Source organism: Procambarus clarkii, chromosome 18 (genome assembly GCF_040958095.1).
Source record: "Procambarus clarkii isolate CNS0578487 chromosome 18, FALCON_Pclarkii_2.0, whole genome shotgun sequence".
NCBI classification, from domain to species: Eukaryota; Metazoa; Arthropoda; class Malacostraca; order Decapoda; family Cambaridae; genus Procambarus; species Procambarus clarkii.
The window spans coordinates 14,553,097-14,561,295 of NC_091167.1; the positions used below are offsets into that span (position 1 = coordinate 14,553,097).

The following is an 8,199-nucleotide window of genomic DNA, read 5'->3' on the forward strand; positions in this document are numbered from 1 at the left end:
TGGTGGGTGTTGTCCAAAGATTGTATATATATATATATATATATATATATATATATATATATATATATATATATATATATATATATATATATATATATATATACATATATTCTCTCGTGAATGTTGTCCCGAGAAGGACACGGTGAGTTGGGAAGCAATTTGGGCATGATAAGGCGACGGTGGCCGCTGGTGTGTGTATATATATACACCTCCACACTTGCCAATGTGGGCCAGTTGACGCCAGCCCCACGAGCCCGACCCACCTTCCTCTACAAAACACAATCTTCTCTCACAAATACAAGCACAAGTCAATAGATATACCCCGTGTGAGCGGTGGGGGAATATTGCTGGTGATGCGTGAACAATGTTCCTAAGTGCACAAGCCTGGTACACCTTAGCGGGCGCTGGAGAGTGATGAGTCCCAAGCATCAGCGCCAAAAGAAACACTAGGCTTAAGCCCAGAAAAAAACTCATCGTCCACCTCATCACCAAAGCTTCATTAATAAAAAATTGCCAAAATCAGGTCAGTTACATTATATATTGCTGCCTGTGTTTCTTATGAGGAGAGTGAAGGTGGTTGGTGGGGGGACACCTGTTCCCTGTAGCCTACATGTTCGCCACGGAAATAACCGTGGCAGGTGTGTGAGAGAGCCCAGGGTACACATAATAACCGTGGCAGGTGTGTGAAAGAGCCAGGGTACACATAATAACTGTGGCAGGTGTGTGAAAGAGCCAGGGTACACATAATAACTGTGGCAGGTGTGTGAAAGAGCCAGGGTACACATAATAACTGTGGCAGGTGTGTGAGAGAGCCCAGGGTACACATAATAACTGTGGCAGGTGTGTGAGAGAGCCCAGGGTACACATAATAACCGTGGCAGGTGTGTGAGAGAGCCCAGGGTACACATAATAACCGTGGCAGGTGTGTGAGAGAGCCCAGGGTACACATAATAACTGTGGCAGGTGTGTGAGAGAGCCCAGGGTACACATAATAACCGTGGCAGGTGTGTGAGAGAGCCCAGGGTACACATAATAACTGTGGCAGGTGTGTGAGAGAGCCCAGGGTACACATAATAACTGTGGCAGGTGTGTGAGGGAGCCAGGGTACACATAATAACCGTGGCAGGTGTGTGAGAGAGCCAGGGTACACATAATAACTGTGACAGGTGTGTGAGAGAGCCAGGGTACACATAATAACTGTGGCAGGTGTGTGAGAGAGCCAGGGTACACATAATAACTATGGCAGGTGTGTGAGGGAGCCAGGGTACACATAATAACTGTGACAGGTGTGTGAGAGAGCCAGGGTACACATAATAACTGTGGCAGGTGTGTGAAAGAGCCAGGGTACACATAATAACTGTGGCAAGTGTGTGAGAGAGCCAGGGTACACATAATAACTGTGACAGGTGTGTGAGGGAGCCAGGGTACACATAATAACTGTGGCAGGTGTGTGAGAGAGCCAGGGTACACATAATAACTGTGACAGGTGTGTGAGAGAGCCCAGGGTACACATAATAACTGTGGCAGGTGTGTGAGAGAGCCCAGGGTACACATAATAACTGTGGCAGGTGTGTGAGAGAGCCCAGGGTACACATAATAACTGTGGCAGGTGTGTGAGAGAGCCCAGGGTACACATAATAACCGTGGCAGGTGTGTGAGAGAGCCCAGGGTACACATAATAACTGTGGCAGGTGTGTGAGAGAGCCCAGGGTACACATAATAACCGTGGCAGGTGTGTGAGAGAGCCCAGGGTACACATAATAACTGTGGCAGGTGTGTGAGGGAGCCAGGGTACACATAATAACTGTGGCAGGTGTGTGAGGGAGCCAGGGTACACATAATAACTGTGGCAGGTGTGTGAGGGAGCCAGGGTACACATAATAACTGTGGCAGGTGTGTGAGAGAGCCCAGGGTACACATAATAACTGTGGCAGGTGTGTGAGAGAGCCCAGGGTACACATAATAACTGTGGCAGGTGTGTGAGAGAGCCCAGGGTACACATAATAACTGTGGCAGGTGTGTGAGAGAGCCCAGGGTACACATAATAACCGTGGCAGGTGTGTGAGAGAGCCCAGGGTACACATAATAACTGTGGCAGGTGTGTGAGGGAGCCAGGGTACACATAATAACTGTGGCAAGTGTGTGAGGGAGCCAGGGTACACATAATAACTGTGACAGGTGTGTGAGAGAGCCAGGGTACACATAATAACTGTGGCAGGTGTGTGAAAGAGCCAGGGTACACATAATAACTGTGGCAAGTGTGTGAGAGAGCCAGGGTACACATAATAACTGTGACAGGTGTGTGAGGGAGCCAGGGTACACATAATAACTGTGGCAGGTGTGTGAGAGAGCCAGGGTACACATAATAACTGTGACAGGTGTGTGAGTGAGCCAGGATACACGTTTGTAACTTGCGCACCTACACGATTTTAAGGGCTCGGTTCCAGAGCCCATTATATGTGCCTCTAATCCATTACCACTCACATGAGGGGCAGGGCGTCCATGATGTATAAGTTGAAAACTTGCATGAACTTTTCTACCTGCACTTGCGATATATCAGTGGGAGAACAGACCCAACATTTAGTTCACCAGTGTTCTTAATTTATCGTAGTAAAGATTGACGGGGATATCTTTAATATATAATAATGTTTATTATTGCTTCATAATACTAGACCAGATAAAATCTTTCTTGTACAATTTAGCTGCAAATGTAATTTTACATAAATGCTTCTGCAAAGGAATTCTGTTTTTTATTGATGATATTGATAAGTAAAAGTAAATTATACTGGCTAGGTTTTCTAGGGCCTATATCGACTGTCGGGATCAACCTACAATTATACTTAATTTTGAACAAAGTAGAAGTAAACTCACGGCATGTACACTGAGAAATGGAGTACATCTTTAGAATACCTAACTGGGGTTTCAATGATATATTAGTTAACACTGACTTCTGACTGCATGTTATTAATGGTTACCAACAGCAGGTTGGAGCCCGTTTCATCTGAACCTGTCCTGAGTCACTGCTACACAGCTGTTATGGACAGGGTGATGAGACGAGCAAGTAGAGGAACTTGAAGGTTGTGTAAGCTTATGCAGACAGTGAGAGCAATATCTACAATGTGCAAACTTAAATATACAGTTTTACATTACTTTCACAATGGATACTTTATAAATAGTACAAACATATACTAGTACGCTGTATATTGGTGCAAGCCATAACACCGTAACTAGTTTGTTTTTTAGTTTAGTTCGTTTATTATGCACCCCATACCCATCTTGTGGGCGGTAGTGGAAAGGGTTACAGAGGCACATAATGGGCTCAGGGACTGAACCCCACAATTCATTTAGCTAAGCAAGTTACAATCTTGATGAGCTAGTTACAAAATTCAGTGTAAGTCGTCACATCAACAATGGGTTCGAGATCGACCACAAGTACAGTTTCTAAATTAAGCAACTGACATATGTGGAGAGCTAGTGTCACAATTGATATGTTTGTCCTGCACACCGCCCCCCCATCCGGTGGGCAGCGGTGGATAGGTTACAATCTCTCAGTTACTACCTACAGTTAGCAAACTGGGGATATTTGGCTAAAATTTCTGGTAGCAGATCACTTTGAATGAAATATTGACACATCGCTGGAACATTGGTTATAGAATTGTCTCTAAATTCACGTATCTTTTCGCACTCCATCACATAGTGACGGAGGGTGTGCGAATAATTTTGTTGACACAGTTTACATTTGGTCAGATCTACATCAGCAGGTAATGAGAATTCCCACAGAAGCGAGTGTTTTTTTTTTTTTTTTTTTTTTTTTTTTAGCACAAATCCTCGGACATTTACTATATATTCGACATATTTATATATTTATTTGTTACAGGAAGATACAGCGAGTTGTATTTTGCAAATTTTGATGAGTAAATGACGCACTCTCGCAGTGTTATCCAGTGGCAGTAATTAATCTGTTTCGTGGCCGGTTAAATCTGGAGAGCAGTAATTTAATAGACCAGACGCACCTTAAGGCACAGGTGTGTGTGTGGCCTTCAACACGGTAAAGGAGTTTACTGACTGCCTCTCCACTGCTATGTTAGTGGAGAGGTATTTATTAGGAACGTAGAATATCTTAGCAGTGTATCTTAATTCAAGATATAAAGACTGTATTTCCAAAATGAATCTAATGAGACATCCCGAACGCTTTTGTTAAACTTAGAACAATTGGAAAAAAGTTTCGAGAAAAGGAAACGTGAAAGTAAAGAACAAACGAATGATTTCAGTTGCATGGATTTTGAGGTCCCGATATTCATCATGACCGAAAAATGTGTTTTCCCAATGTTGCTGTGTCAAATGTCCCAAGATGAAATCATCGTGAATCTATATGAAGCTCGTGTTCTCTCTGGTAATGTGCAGGACCGAGGAAAATTAATTCTGATCTCTTGCTTGGACTAGTGTCGTTGGGAGGTTGGATTTGTTGCGGAAATAGTCTCGACATTCAACCTCTTCTAATGATCTGTCGCGGCGGTGGTCTACAGGTAGAGTACTGGTTATGTCAAGGTGCGCCAACACCTGACTTTCCACCAAGGTTCGAGCCCATTCACAGGAGAGTGAGTTCTTTGACTTGTGAGTTTTAGTAAGTTTAACGTATATATATATTATATATGCAAACAAGCCTGAATGGTCCCCAGGACTATATACAACTGAAAACTCACACCCCAGAAGTGACTCGAACCCATACTCCCACAACTGGTATGTACAGGGACGCCTTAATCCGCTTGACCATCACGACCGGACATAAGGAAGTGATAGCCGAGGCTATATGAACCACTTCCCCGCCGGCACTCGGATGGTAATCTTGGGCATAGCATTTTATCAAATCACCTCATTCTTTGGGGCACACGTGAGGAACACAAATGCAAACAAGCCTGAATGGTCCCCAGGACTATATACAACTGAAAACTCACACCCCAGAAGTGACTCGAACCCATACTCCCACAACTGGTATGTACAGGGACGCCTTAATCCGCTTGACCATCACGACCGGACATAAGGAAGTGATAGCCGAGGCTATATGAACCACTTCCCCGCCGGCACTCGGATGGTAATCTTGGGCATAGCATTTTATCAAATCACCTCATTCTTTGGGGCACACGTGAGGAACACAAATGCAAACAAGCCTGAATGGTCCCCAGGACTATATACAACTGAAAACTCACACCCCAGAAGTGACTCGAACCCATACTCCCACAACTGGTATGTACAGGGACGCCTTAATCCGCTTGACCATCACGACCGGACATAAGGAAGTGATAGCCGAGGCTATATGAACCACTTCCCCGCCGGCACTCGGATGGTAATCTTGGGCATAGCATTTTATCAAATCACCTCATTCTTTGGGGCACACGTGAGGAACACAAATGCAAACAAGCCTGAATGGTCCCCAGGACTATATACAACTGAAAACTCACACCCCAGAAGTGACTCGAACCCATACTCCCACAACTGGTATGTACAGGGACGCCTTAATCCGCTTGACCATCACGACCGGACATAAGGAAGTGATAGCCGAGGCTATATGAACCACTTCCCCGCCGGCACTCGGATGGTAATCTTGGGCATAGCATTTTATCAAATCACCTCATTCTTTGGGGCACACGTGAGGAACACAAATGCAAACAAGCCTGAATGGTCCCCAGGACTATATACAACTGAAAACTCACACCCCAGAAGTGACTCGAACCCATACTCCCACAACTGGTATGTACAGGGACGCCTTAATCCGCTTGACCATCACGACCGGACATAAGGAAGTGATAGCCGAGGCTATATGAACCACTTCCCCGCCGGCACTCGGATGGTAATCTTGGGCATAGCATTTTATCAAATCACCTCATTCTTTGGGGCACACGTGAGGAACACAAATGCAAACAAGCCTGAATGGTCCCCAGGACTATATACAACTGAAAACTCACACCCCAGAAGTGACTCGAACCCATACTCCCACAACTGGTATGTACAGGGACGCCTTAATCCGCTTGACCATCACGACCGGACATAAGGAAGTGATAGCCGAGGCTATATGAACCACTTCCCCGCCGGCACTCGGATGGTAATCTTGGGCATAGCATTTTATCAAATCACCTCATTCTTTGGGGCACACGTGAGGAACACAAATGCAAACAAGCCTGAATGGTCCCCAGGACTATATACAACTGAAAACTCACACCCCAGAAGTGACTCGAACCCATACTCCCACAACTGGTATGTACAGGGACGCCTTAATCCGCTTGACCATCACGACCGGACATAAGGAAGTGATAGCCGAGGCTATATGAACCACTTCCCCGCCGGCACTCGGATGGTAATCTTGGGCATAGCATTTTATCAAATCACCTCATTCTTTGGGGCACACGTGAGGAACACAAATGCAAACAAGCCTGAATGGTCCCCAGGACTATATACAACTGAAAACTCACACCCCAGAAGTGACTCGAACCCATACTCCCACAACTGGTATGTACAGGGACGCCTTAATCCGCTTGACCATCACGACCGGACATAAGGAAGTGATAGCCGAGGCTATATGAACCACTTCCCCGCCGGCACTCGGATGGTAATCTTGGGCATAGCATTTTATCAAATCACCTCATTCTTTGGGGCACACGTGAGGAACACAAATGCAAACAAGCCTGAATGGTCCCCAGGACTATATACAACTGAAAACTCACACCCCAGAAGTGACTCGAACCCATACTCCCACAACTGGTATGTACAGGGACGCCTTAATCCGCTTGACCATCACGACCGGACATAAGGAAGTGATAGCCGAGGCTATATGAACCACTTCCCCGCCGGCACTCGGATGGTAATCTTGGGCATAGCATTTTATCAAATCACCTCATTCTTTGGGGCACACGTGAGGAACACAAATGCAAACAAGCCTGAATGGTCCCCAGGACTATATACAACTGAAAACTCACACCCCAGAAGTGACTCGAACCCATACTCCCACAACTGGTATGTACAGGGACGCCTTAATCCGCTTGACCATCACGACCGGACATAAGGAAGTGATAGCCGAGGCTATATGAACCACTTCCCCGCCGGCACTCGGATGGTAATCTTGGGCATAGCATTTTATCAAATCACCTCATTCTTTGGGGCACACGTGAGGAACACAAATGCAAACAAGCCTGAATGGTCCCCAGGACTATATACAACTGAAAACTCACACCCCAGAAGTGACTCGAACCCATACTCCCACAACTGGTATGTACAGGGACGCCTTAATCCGCTTGACCATCACGACCGGACATAAGGAAGTGATAGCCGAGGCTATATGAACCACTTCCCCGCCGGCACTCGGATGGTAATCTTGGGCATAGCATTTTATCAAATCACCTCATTCTTTGGGGCACACGTGAGGAACACAAATGCAAACAAGCCTGAATGGTCCCCAGGACTATATACAACTGAAAACTCACACCCCAGAAGTGACTCGAACCCATACTCCCACAACTGGTATGTACAGGGACGCCTTAATCCGCTTGACCATCACGACCGGACATAAGGAAGTGATAGCCGAGGCTATATGAACCACTTCCCCGCCGGCACTCGGATGGTAATCTTGGGCATAGCATTTTATCAAATCACCTCATTCTTTGGGGCACACGTGAGGAACACAAATGCAAACAAGCCTGAATGGTCCCCAGGACTATATACAACTGAAAACTCACACCCCAGAAGTGACTCGAACCCATACTCCCACAACTGGTATGTACAGGGACGCCTTAATCCGCTTGACCATCACGACCGGACATAAGGAAGTGATAGCCGAGGCTATATGAACCACTTCCCCGCCGGCACTCGGATGGTAATCTTGGGCATAGCATTTTATCAAATCACCTCATTCTTTGGGGCACACGTGAGGAACACAAATGCAAACAAGCCTGAATGGTCCCCAGGACTATATACAACTGAAAACTCACACCCCAGAAGTGACTCGAACCCATACTCCCACAACTGGTATGTACAGGGACGCCTTAATCCGCTTGACCATCACGACCGGACATAAGGAAGTGATAGCCGAGGCTATATGAACCACTTCCCCGCCGGCACTCGCAGGCTTGTTTGCATTTGTGTTCCTCACGTGTGCCCCAAAGAATGAGGTGATTTGATAAAATGCTATGCCCAAGATTACCATCCGAG

At 46.1% G+C, this 8,199-nt stretch overlaps 1 pseudogene; it reads left to right on the forward strand.

Annotated features, from left to right (window-relative positions):
• The first annotated feature begins 233 nt into the window (after positions 1-233).
• The window catches only part of LOC123754484 (DNA-directed RNA polymerase II subunit RPB1-like), a 96,363-nt pseudogene continuing 88,397 nt past the window's right edge, over positions 234-8,199 (forward strand).